Raw genomic sequence first — 13,497 nt, 5'->3', positions numbered from 1 at the left:
ACACAACAACATCCCCACTTCTTCAGATTTTTCTAGAGCTCAGATTCAAACTTGTCTTGAAACACAAAGGCTTTGGGATATCTGGGAAGTTTGTTTTATTTTGCAGTAAATTGAGCATTCTGGACTATCCTGAGATGAGAATTAAAGAAACCAATAGAGATTTAGTTCTTCATTCACAGTATAGTTTCTTAATTGTCACTGGTAATATTTACCCACCAATGTGCACCAAAACCTTATCTGCCCAAACTGCTGCTTCTTCCTGATAACCTTGGCATGGCTTTCTATTGTGTGAAGCAAAATATATATTTTGTGGAGATGTGACATTTTTTCATTTGGATCTGAAAAGATAATGGTTAAATATTGTCGTCTGATAAAGACCAGTATCACACATGCATGATTCATGATAGAGTCTCTTTTCCAAGCATAACTGCAAAACATGAACTCGATGTTAAAAAAAAAAAAGAAAAAGGATTATGATACAAACATCAGAAATAGATCATTATCTGAATTCACTAGTTATTTCCTCTCTTTTATGGACTAATTTATACTAGCAGAAAAGGGAGTAAAAAGAGGAAAGGCAACCTATGTCTGAAAATATATCATGAAGTTGCATTTTTCTGTAATTTAAAAATACATGTTTTTCTGATTGTAAAACATAACAACCCTTAATAAAATGTGGAAAATCAATCTATTAAAAAAATTTATTTTTATCATCCAGAATGATGTGTTGTTGGCATGTTAGTGTATTTCCTTTCAGTCACTCTCTTTCCACAATGAACAGGCATGCACATGCACATACACACAAAGTTTTATTTATTTATTTATTTATTTTACTGTACTCTAAGTTCTGGGATACATGTGCAGAACATGCAGGTTTGTTACATACATATACATGTGCCATGGTGGTTTCCTGCACCTATCAACCCGTCATCTAGGTTTTAAGTCTTGTATGCATTAGGTGTTTGTCCTATGCTCTCCCTGTGAACCCCACTCCCTGACAGGCCCTGGTGTGTGATGTTTGCCTTTCTGTGTCCATGTGTTCTCGTTGTTCAACTCCCATTTATGATTGAGAACATGCAGTGTTTGGTTTTCTGTTCCTGTGTTAGTTTGATGAGAATGATGGCTTCCAGCTTCATCCATGTCCCTGCAAAGGACAGGAGCTCATTCTTTTTTTATGGCTGCATAGTATTCCATGGTGTATATGTGCCACAATTTCTTTATCCAGTCTGTCATTGATGGGCATTTGGGTTGGTTCCAAGCCTTTACTATTGTAAATAATGCTGCAACAAATACACAACACATAAAGTTTTTAACACTGATTGGCTCATGCACTGTTGTACCCTGATTCAATCATGAACATTTTCCTATGACATTGAAGTAGACTTCACTAGCATGAATTGGAATGGATGCATATTTTTGTCATAGGGAACACATTATTTAATTTAATCATTATCAAATTAATATTATCTAGGACGTTCCAAAATTTCACTATTACAAATAACCCTGCACTAAATATCATTGGACATTAATAAATTTCTAGAAAAGGTAGTATGATGTTAAGGGCTTTTAGTTCCTAATTTGTTTTCTTGAATGCTTATCAACTTACACTAGCACTAACCATAAATGGAAGTAAACATTGCACTTCACTCTCATCAGCACTGAGAATCATCATTAAGAAAAGAAAAAAGATGTCCATCTTCTATCTGAAAATGATCTCTCATTACTGTTTAAATTGACTGTTTTTATAACATTAGTGAGATTGGACATTTGTTTTTAATGTGTGTCAGCAACTTTTAAATTTCTTTTATTCATAAATTATTGGATGGTGCTCTTTGCCTTTTTTCCCCATAAGTTTAAATAATTTAAGATCTCTTTGCATATTAAGGAAATTAACCCTTTGCCATACAGTATTTGTTAAAAATTCTTGTCTCACTTTTTGTTTTATCTTTTAATCTATTATGTATGTGTATATACACATTTATATACACATGCACATATATATGTATGTACATGGATATTTTTATATAGACAATGCCATTGACATTTTAACTTGCTATTTCTATCAGTACTTTTATACTTTAGGAAGTTTTAACTTGATGTGAATGAAATATTGACCATTTTAAAATCTGCAGGTTATTTTATAATTTCATCTTTTATATTTAACTAGAATTTTCTTGGATTATTGTGCAAATTAGAAATTCCTACTTTCTTCTTAATTGGGTATCAATTATCCAGCACTATTTATTGAATACTTATTTATTTTGTCACAGATTTGTTAAATCCCTTTCATTTAAAAATGAATTCTTATGTAGGTCAATATAAAGCTCAGGGCTCCTTTGTTCTATTGTTCTGTCTATCCTTACATCAGTCTGTTATTGTTCTTAAATTAATTGGAGAGATAAAAATCTATTCTAGTCTTATAATCTCAGTATTACTTTATTTATAAATACATGTTTAATAATACAAGTACATGACTAGAGGTTTACTTAATTGGAGACATCAGCATTTGACATCAATGACCCGCTATTCTCATAACATCAGCATTTGACATCAATGACCCACTATTCTTATAAACCATCCGCCTTCTCCCCTCCCATCCCTTCAGAGCCCCCCACCCTACCCAGGTGAAGCTGCCTAAATGTGTGAGTTTCGGCCTTGGGTGCGCACTGAAATTGTCTGAGGAGAGGAAAAGATACAGCTGATTGGATCAAGTAGGTCAAGAAAGAATATTGTGAAAAGACAATTTCCAAGTCTTCTTGTTATGTTTTAATATGTCTACGTTAGTTTTATGAAATAAATTGGGTAGGCTTTTGAAATATTGTATGCTTTAGAATTTTTAGTAAAGCCTGGGAACTAAAAAAGTTGAAATTAATCATTGTATAATTGACCTTGGAATCTTTTATAGAGATATTTATTTGATGAGTTTTACATTTGTTCCATAGTTCACTTATTTTCTTACTCATTCTTTAGTTTGCTCATTCAACTAATTGCACCTCTGTTACATAAAAGACATGATGTTAGGACTGAGGTCAAAATGGTAAACAGACCAGGAATACCTTCTGCCATCTTAGGGTATATAATCTAGTGGAGAGATGCATAATGATCCAAAAAGAACAAATACGTATGAAATTGCAGTCCAAACAAATACTGCCAGGAAAAGCCAGGGGTTTTGAATTTGGCAGATAAATCAGAGAATTATTAGCTGAGAAAGTGATGCATGAGCTGAGGTATAACTTATGAGGAGTTGATTAGGGAAGAGGAGAGGTAGAAACATCCAGATGGACAAACAAGCATATACAGAAGTCCTGTGGTGGAAGAGAGCAAAGAGGCAGAAGCAATTGAAAGGAAACAGGGTATGGAACAGATGGGGACTGGGCTTTCTTATGTATTTCTTCCTTTATCCTAAGAGCAAATATATGAAAAGATGTTAAAATTGAAACAGGGTTTTGTTATTTAATTTTGCCTTTCTGCACTGTGAAGAACAGATTGGTTAGGGGTGCTGCTTTGCAGAGCGGATGTAAGCAAACTATTTGGAAGATTATGGACATAATCTAAGCGGCGTGATGGTAGTAACTAGGACTAGATCAAGAGTCTGCAAGCCATGGCTCCCAGACCAAATCTGGACTCTCACTTGTTTTATAAATAAAGTTTTATAGGAACACAGCCCAGCTCATTCATTTAGTGTCCATGGCTGCTTTCACATTAGTTACAATGATGAAACCGAGTAGTTGCAACAGAGACTGTATGACTTGCAAAGCCTAAAATATTTACTATCTGACCTTTTACAGAAAAAGTTTACCAACCCATGGACTGGAGGAGCAATGGTAGAAATTGATAGAACCAGGTGGACTTTGGAGCAGTTATTGGATTAGTCAAGTTTTCTGCTTCTTGTGTCAGTTACAGTCTTGTAATATTTTCTAGGAAAATTATTAATGATATTTTATAATTTAATATTAAATATTATTCTATTCCCACAATTAATTTCCTCAGAATCTGAGTTTGTATGCTTTTTATATGCTAATGTAGATTTGAGTTTTCTGGGTTTGATTGATGAAACTTGAAAATACTTTCTGCACTTAATGAGATGTTTCAAAGTATTAGCATGGAAACTATATTAATTTTACAGTTTTTCTTTTTTATGGAATAATTTCTATGAATACTTTTCTGACTTTTTGTGGTTAACACATTTTTCTAACTTCTCTAGGTTAATGCTTAGTTTATTTCCATTCCATATTGTTAAATACCAAAACATGTTTAAGGCCATATACTGTGATTTGAATACTGCTTTGAATACTATCAAATGATTATTTCTTAGTTTATTTTCTTTTAGTAAGAATAAATGCAACTTTATTTAGATTTTATTGTCTTTCAAGTGGCGCACTATATGCTTCATTTCATTTTATTATCATGTGGCTCTGTAAAAGTATCATTATTCCCATTTTACAGAACAGGAAACTTACAGACTTTTGTAGTTTATCCAAATTAGGACAGCTTATTATCTATATTTTTTCTTTCTTCTTGTGGCCAGGGTCAATTTTAGTTTGAACCAGTTGGGAGATATTATAATGCTCAAATTTGGGATTTTGGAAATGATGAGAATTTATAAACAATACTCTAAAAGAAGAACATGACATTCTCATAGTTGCAATTAAGTCCAGTGATCCAAAATCCACTTTCCTACCTGGAATGCTACCACTAATTGTTTAAGAGGAAGCAATCAGAAAATGGGAACTTTGTGTCAGATACGGTGACGAATGAAGTCATGGAAGGGGTCACTCAGGAGTGATTTGAGTGCCTGGAAGGTTTTCATGTAGTATATCTCTGTCTGAATTGAGGTAGGATCTTTTACATCTCTTATGCATTGCTTTCCTGATCATTTGAACTAATCAAACACATTTTTAATCTCTAACATTCATTGCCACCACACATCTTAAAATTTCGAGCATTAACTGAGGCATTTTTCTTGTTCAGAATACACTTCTTAAGAGTAGATGTGTGACCTCCTGTTTTATCTTCTTGCCCTGCAATTTCTGTGCATTTTGATCCATGAGTAGATACAGGAACACAGAATGAACTAATAATGTATACAGCACGAAGGAGTTGAAGGTAATAGGATTGGGCAGTAATGTGGCTACTTCAAAATATATCATCTGTACTATAGCCTGCCACGTTTCTACCTGGTCTGAATACTGATGGAGGGAAAAAGTTTGGACAGGAAAATAGTGGAGTACAGATTGAATTTTTGTTTGTTTGTTTGTTTGTTTGTTTTGTTTTTTACTTTTTAAGAGACAGGGGTCTCACTCTGCATGCAGGTAAGAGTGCAATGATGTGAACAAGTTCACTGCAGTCTTGAACTGCTAGGCTCCTGCAATTCTCCTGCCTCAGCCTCCTGAGTAGCTAGGACTACTTGCATGTGCCTCCACGCCTAGTAAATTCTTTGTTTTAATCAGCGTGTAAGTCTTTTACCTCCCTGGTTAAATTCATTCCAAAGTATTTTATTTACTTTTTGTAGCTATTATAAATGGGATGTTTTTCTTGATATCTGTTTCAGATAGTTTGCTATTAGTATATGGAAATGCTACTCATTTTTGTGTATTGATTATTGTATTAATCTGTTCTCACATTGCTATGAAGAGCTACCTGAAACTGGGTAATTTATAAAGAAAAGAAGTTTAATTGACTCACAGTTCCACAGGCTGTACAGGACGCATGACTGGGGAGGCCTCAGGAAACTTACAATTTTGGCAGAAGGTGAAGGGGAAGCAGGCACATCTTACATGGACAGAGAAAGAGGAAGAGAGCAAAGGGAGAGGTGCGACACACTTTTAAAAAAAACTGATCTTGTGAGAACTCACTATCACGAGAACTGCAAGGAGGAAATCTGCCCCCAAGATTCAATCACCTCCCACCAGACCCCTCCTCCAGTGTTCAGGATTACAATTCAACATGGGATTTGGGCGGGGACAAAATTCAGACCATGTCAATTATATATCCTGTAACTTTACTGAATTCATGTATTAATTCCAACAGCTTTTTTTGCTGGGGTCCTCTTCCTCCTCCTCTTCCTTCTCCTTCTCCTTCTACTTCTTCTTTTGACAGAGTCTCATTCTGTTGCCCAGGCTGGAGAGCAGTGGTGCAATCTTGGCTCACTGGAATCTCTACTTCCCGGGTTCAGGCGATTCTCCTGCCTCAGTCTCCTGAGTAGCTGGGATTACAGGCATGCACCACCACGCCTGGCTAATTTTTGTATTATTACTGCTTTAATCTCTTTACTTATATTGGTCTGTTCAGATTTTCTATCTAATCATGATTCAGTTTTGATAGGTTGTCTAGGAATTCCTTGATGTGTCTAGGAATTTGTCCATTTCTTCTAGGTTGGGTTCTGTCTCCCTATATTCTTTTAGACTATTGAGTTTTCTATGGAATAAAAGTCACAATAGCTACCAACAATGATCTTTACAGTTGGAATTAGGATGTTTAGTACCAGAGTCAGAAAATAATTTTATAATATCTCCTTATTATCACATTCTTAACCCCCTGATTTTTTTTTTCTTTCTCACAGAATAAGGCAGGGATTATCTGCCAGCCACCAGGCTACAGCGGAAACCAAACAACAGTTTGCTTTACTGGTAAAGACCTCAGACTCTGAAATGGCCAATGGCTGCTCTATAGAGACCTACGTGCCTTATTTTTATTTCTGTGTATATTACTCATGTTGCTCATCACATGCCAGGAATACATTATTCAAATGCAACAGTATAACGTATCGAATGACTAAAAATGACAAAATGGATTAAATCCTAAGACCCTGTAGTTTACTCACTTTTAAAAATCAGGACACTGAAATTGAAATGACAGGCTTCCACAGAGGAGTTGGAACTAAAGTCTCGGTCATTTTCACTCAGTGGTGACATTTTTATAGTTCCCTGTCTACATGCAAAGCAGTGACTCTGCAATCTTCAAGTTCCCTAACTTCATTCTTACCCTATTATAGTGGTTAATGTTACGTACATGTGAGATCATTTTTACCTCTTTGTTTTAAATTAGCAAAGTTGTTTTGCCAGAGTCACAGATAGAGTAAAATTAAGTAGTTCCTGAAAGTTTCCCAGCATCTTTAAATGCCAATATTATGTAAGAAATTTGATTGCTTGATAAGTTAACACCATCAATTTTCAATATTGAAGCATTAGAGATTTACTTCCTAAGTCATTGGACACTCCTTTCTGAGGGATATGATGATGGAAAAGGCATTACTATCTTTAATATCTATTGGTATTTTAGGAACCCTTAAAACCATGTCTCTTCCATGTCTTAGAAAAACAGTTCCAAGCCTAGAAAAACTGCTCCTTCATTATCCTTTTTACCTAATGCCAAGAGTATTATCTTTTGTCCCTTGTACATAAATGGAACCCAGCATCTCTGAAATGTCTATTAAAACCATTCTTTTAAGGTTAGTCACAGTGGCTCATGCCTGTAATCCCAGCACTTTGGGAGGCTGAGGTGGGCGACTTACTTGAGGTCAGGAGTTTGAGACCAGCCTGGGAAAAATGGTGAAACCCCATCTCCACTACTACTAAAAATACAAAACTTAGCTGGGCATGCCTGGTAGCACATGTCTATAATCCCAGCTACTCAGGAAGGTGAGGCAGGAGGATCACGGGAGCCCGGGAGGTGGAGGGTTGCAGTGAGATGAGATCACACACTGTACTCCAGCCTGGGTGATAGAGAGAGACCCTGTCTCAAAAAAAAGAAATAAAAAAAAGTTATTGTTTTGTGGGAGAAAGCAACAGGAAGTGCAGCCTCCAGGAGACCACGGCTAGAATGTATTTTTTACCTGCACAGGCCTGATTGGCAGCCCTGTGAACTGTGGACCCCTGTGCTTCTCCCTTTAAACCATCTGCAGAGGTCAGTCTCTCTAGAGCCTGCCAAGCTGTGAGAAGAGGAGGTCAGGTATATTCCAGTAGAAGGTGGTAAAAGAGGAGCCAGAAAGGATAAGCTGTGACTGCCCTAGAGGAAGCAGGCAACCTTGGGAAAGATGGAAAGGTCAAGATCATACCCAAAATGAGCCCTAAGCCATCAGAGGAGTGTCATAAATATTACTGTGCCGAAAGTTTGGATTTGGGCCATTCAGGGTAGAAATTATTCTGGGCCATGAGTAAAGGAAAAGATTTCATACAGGATAAAGAAACAAAACTGGACGAAAGAAAACAACCTTTCCTTTCCTCCCACCTGTGCTGAGGGCCAGCTCAGGGTTAATGAAAGCTACTGTTAATTGAAGAGATTGTTACCTCTTGCTACCCTTTCTCGCCCTTGCCTTTCAGACTCCCTCAACTGGCTGTCTGTGCCTGCATTTCATACCTATGACCTCTGGGACAAACCTCTGAAAGGTTTTTCTGGGTCTTCACCTTCTCATGGGGCCTTTTCTCCTTTCTTGACAGATATCATTCTTAAAATGAGTAAGTTTATAGGCACTAGACAAGCATACACCCACAGCGAGCCAGAGTCTTATTTCCACGACTACCCCCCTTCTTTTCCTTAGTTGACCCCTCTGACCCTGCTGGAAAAGTTGTGAATCTCCTTCACATTATATTCCTAAAGAGGCGATTTACCCTGCATGCTAAATAAGATCATGACTATGTAATACATTCTCCACTCAGAGCTAAGCTTGGAGTCAGCTCTTCAGAAGCTTACGATTAACCTTAACCTTTCAACTGATGAGAACCCTATTGCTACCTACAGATGGCACATTTTAAAGGTGTCGTGACTAAAGAATCTCAGTAACCTAGAGCTTTTTCACATACACTTTTTTAAAGTATCTGTTTTTAATTCTAATTTAAGGCCGGTTCCAATTGCTTGTTTTTTTTTTTTTTTTTCCATGCTGGAAAACAATCTGGAAAAACCATTTGAACTGGTAAATATCCACGAAGAGTCTTTTTTAACATTACATGCATATTCAACTAAGAATTTACATACACAAAGAAAAAAAGCCCAACTTTCCAGTTCTTATCTCACAGCCTGACCTATTTTATGTGTGACAGAAAACTCTCCTTGTCTTCTGAGGAGGGGGAGCCCAGGTATTTGGAAAGCCTTGTTGTTAGGCCAGAGGAGTGCCAGTGGCAAGTTTGGAGACTGGGAGAAGGTACATTTGTGGAGGATTGAGGGTAGAGTCAGAGGTGAAATTTTGAAGTAAAATGCGATCCACTGGGTAACATAAAACCCTTCTTCCTACTCCTGCACATTGTTTACAGACACCTTGGTGAGTGGATTACTTACCCTGAACTCTAAGAAGTGCTAATCCTGCTCCTCATTTGAAATGGGTTGAAAGAGAGGCAATGTTTGGGTACATCTGTCTGTTTTCTTACGTGTGGAAATGCTCTTGATTTTTAAAATATTGTGCCTACTAAAGCCTGAAATCCCATCAGCAGTATAGTTACCTCTTTGAAGTAATCGTCTTTCCTTTTAAAATGATGAAATACAATCAGAGTGAGTTCTCTGCACCTTTGTGGGAAAGATTTTGTGTTTTCCCTGAGAACTGCTGACAGACTGGTTAAGGGAGATAACAGCTTGGCAAGCAGCCAGCTCCATTTATACCCTGCCCTGGCAGTCCAGTGCGTGCCTAAATGCCAAAAATATTGGTAATCCAGGCCAGGATATTCTAGGAGAAAAGGGTCTCTGCTTTTGCGTCCCATCATATCCTACCCTTCCCTACATAATTTACCTGAATGCTGCAGCTCCTGAATCTTGGTCTTGAGCAAGCTGAAGAGAGAGGCTGGTGGAGACCCACAGGCAGTGGAGCTTTGGCAAGAATGAGAGAGGTAGGCTGGTGATGCAGGATTCCAGCAGAAATGGGAAGGGAGTGAATGGTAGTATGAGAAATGACAGAATAGATCTCCATGGGAAATATATGTATAATGTATATGTGTGTGTGTGTGTACAGAGAGAGAGAGAGAGAGAAAGAGAGAGCAGAATATCATGTGTTCATTCATTACTAATTTATCTGGTGATAATGGCAAGAGTGGTTAGAGATATGAAACCTGAATGCCAGAAAAAATGAGTGCTAAGAACTCAGACAGAATGTAAACATGCCCAGGGAACTGCAGTCAGCATGGACGGCAGCAGCATGAGATGTAGCTAACTTCTGAAGCCAACACAATGGCATCACAGTTGCTGCAGCCTGGGAAACTTCTTCAACTGTCCCTCTCATTGAAAGACTGAGATTTTCTCTAATTTCTCAACAGCCTGGTTGGTCCAGGCTTCTCTCCATGGTTGCGTCCTTTGTAGGGACATGGATGCAGCTGGAAACCATCATTCTTAGCAAACTATCACAAGAACAGAAAACCAAACACCGCATGTTCTCACTCATAGGTGGGAACTGAACAATGAGATCACTTGGACTCGGGAAGGGGAACATCACACACTGGGGCCTATCATGGGGAGGGGGGAGGGGGGAGGGATTGCATTGGGGAGTTATACTTGATATAAATGATGATGAATTGATGGTTGCTGACGAGTTGATGGGTGCAGCACACCAACATGGCACAAGTATACATATGTAACAAACCTGCACATTATGCACATGTACCCTAGAACTTAAAGTATAATAAAAATAAATTAATTAATTAATTAAAAAAAAAAAGAAAGATGAAAGCAATTTCCATCCTGCAGAGAAAAAAATTTCCATGATTGAGGACACACCCAAGGTAACTGATCACTTCAGCTGCCCCATTCTGGCATATTTACTCACAAGAAAGATGCATTTTGAAAAGGAAAATCTCGAAATGTAGGTTTAAAAATTAACACTTGAAGTCAAATAGCTCTCAGAAACTACTTACTAAGAACAGTTGAGAGAAATGAAATAGCTACAGAGAAATTTCACAAAGATGTTTCATATATATGTATATATATATGAGTGCTGCTATACACACACACACACACACACAGTGCTATTAAGGAAGGCTAGAAAGCATTGATATCTCCTCCCAAATAAAAAAATTAATAGAAAATAAGAACCGTGATGTAGAAACTTAGCTGCTTTATGAAGCTGTTACCTGACTGCCAAATACCTCCTCTACTTCTTTCCTGGAGTCTTCCCTTAGGTTCTCTCTTTTCCTTTCTTCCTCTCTCCCTCCCACGCTTTTAAGGATCAGGTGTGCAGAATTTGCTTTAGCCAGTACTTAGTTTATGAGTTACTATTGTCATCACCCATTTGTCAGGGCCTCTCTTTTAAGAATCTTTTGAGTTTCCTCTTTGTCTTTTTCAATCCCGTTTCCAAACCCCCACATAGGCACCTATTTTTGTATTTAATATATTTTGTTGCAATCCACCTGCTACATATTTATTTAGATAATTACAGATGCTTGAAAACTACACAGTGCTATGTGGGCACCTAATTATGCATAGATGGTATTATGTTGTGAGATTTCCCTCTCTCTCTGTTTTCCCACTCAACATATGTTTCTGTAATCTATACATGTTTCTGTATGTGCATCTCACTCATTACTCTTCACTGCCACATAGTATATGACATAAGCCATAATATGCCTCTGTCACATCTTGTACTTTGTTCTCCTACCAGTGGGGTACTTTTGCAACATTTAGCCACACTTCAATAAATTTCCCCTCGCCTGTGTCTGTTTTGTTGTACAACTTTTTGAATTTTCCTGAGGGATGGACAGACAGGCCTTGCTGGGAGACAGAATATATAAAATACATTATTAATTTCAATAAGTGCCACTAGATCGCTCTTTGGAATGGCTGTACCAGTGCAAATGCCCCGTAAACAAATCATTTTCACCCTTCCCGTGTAGCAGTAAAATTGTTCAACTTTCATGATTTTCCAATATAATGAGTGCAGCATGGTACTCATTTTAAAGGAAGGAATGCCTGAATTCTAATTTAAGATGGGGAACATTTAGTAGTTAATCTCCAGTCATAAGAGTTATGAATGCGTGACTGCAGTAAGATGTTACCGCAGTAAGATGTCCCCTGCAGTACGTTGTTTTACTGTGTCCAAGACTTTACCCTTCCCTGTCTCCACGTCTTTAGCTGTATGACTTTGACGTTCTTTCCACAAAAGGTGATGTATATTTCCTCACCCCACTGATAGTAAGCTAAGTAGAGGTGACAGGCCTGGGCTGAGGCTTTAAGAGCATTAGGGGCTTCTTCTCACTCTTTTGCACTTCTGCCATCAGCAGGAAGATAATGAAACTCTGGTGGCATAAGAGGATTCTATGGCACATAATTACCAGAACAAATCATCACAAACACAGTGGCTTAAAAAAACAACAATTTATTCTTTACTACTCTGGAGGTCAGAATTCCGAAATGGGTCATACTGGGCTAAAATCAATGTGTGAGGAAGGCTGTGTTCCTTCTTGAGACTCCAGGAGAAGTTGTTTCTCTGCCCTTTCTGGGTTCTAGAGAGTGTCCCATTCGGGTTTGTGACATCTTTGTCTGTCTTAACACCAGCAAAATCAGGCTGTGTTCTTCCCACGCTACCCATTCTCTGCTTCTCCCTCTAGTTCTCTGTGTCTCCTGCCTCCAACTTTCACTTTGAAGAGCTCCATGACTACAATTGGCCTACCCAAATAATCCAGGATAATTCAAGATGATTTCATCTCAAGTTTACCTCATTAGCAACCTAATTCCTTCTGCAACCGAAGTCCCCTGTGCCACGTAACCTAACATACGCACAGGTTCTAGGAAGTAGGACATGGACATCGTTGCAGGACCAACGATGTAAGGATGTATTGAGTAGTATTTGGCAGGGATTGACCCTAGTGTCTCTTCTAACCAGACTAATGGCAAAGCCATTGTGATTACTGTTATGTACAGCTTGCACATCCCTCAAAAGAGTAACATGGTGAATACCACACAATTTGTATTAATAATGACCTATGGGTTAGATTCAAATGTTTTACTAAATTAAAAATAAACTTCATAAAAATAAAAATAAAAACTTAAAAACCATAAGACACTACTCAATTCATTGAAATAAATTGTATTACAATTATGTATACGAAAAATGCTTAACATTTTATATGCAATTCTTGTGCACAGTGATGTCCACTCTAAGTCTGACTCTTCGCATTGACATTTGTGTTTGTTGATATTGGCTTTTGTTGACATCAGCATTGGTTAATATTTTAATATTAACTTTGTCATCTCTCATAAAGGACACGTATATGATGGGCATGCTTAGCCTGTTCATTGATACAGGTATTTTCATCCTATAACTTGTTATAATTTTGTACATAAAAAATGCAAAACTGAAATTATATTATAAATGATAATTAAAACGATGAGTCACCCATAAAAGTAATCAAATCCTGCATCCTCTAAACACAAGTAAACATTCGGTTGATTCCTGCCTTATCATATAGTTGTTGCGCTTGTCTTTTTCCCTCCTTATCCAGATGAGCTACTTAACAGCCACAGCCCTCCGACTTTGGAAGAGCCCTGCCTGCCATCATCAACTGTCCTGAGAGGAAGGCTTTC

At 37.6% G+C, this 13,497-nt stretch overlaps 1 long non-coding RNA gene across 1 annotated transcript; it reads right to left on the bottom strand.

Annotated features, from left to right (window-relative positions):
- Positions 1-6,249: 6,249 nt before the first annotated feature.
- On the bottom strand, positions 6,250-12,175 carry LOC117064028. The gene is made up of 3 exons (XR_004429226.1): positions 12,022-12,175; positions 7,835-7,930; positions 6,250-6,417 (listed from the first exon to the last, which is right to left on the bottom strand). It is a non-coding gene; the product is annotated as an uncharacterized LOC117064028 (long non-coding RNA).
- Between the last annotated feature and the right edge of the window lie 1,322 nt (positions 12,176-13,497).

The sequence above is a fragment of the Trachypithecus francoisi genome, unplaced genomic scaffold, assembly GCF_009764315.1.
Source record: "Trachypithecus francoisi isolate TF-2019V2 unplaced genomic scaffold, Tfra_2.0 Lachesis_group19, whole genome shotgun sequence".
Classification (NCBI taxonomy): Eukaryota; Metazoa; Chordata; class Mammalia; order Primates; family Cercopithecidae; genus Trachypithecus; species Trachypithecus francoisi.
Note: the sequence above shows the minus strand (reverse complement) of the source record. Positions and strands in the feature narration are given on the sequence as shown.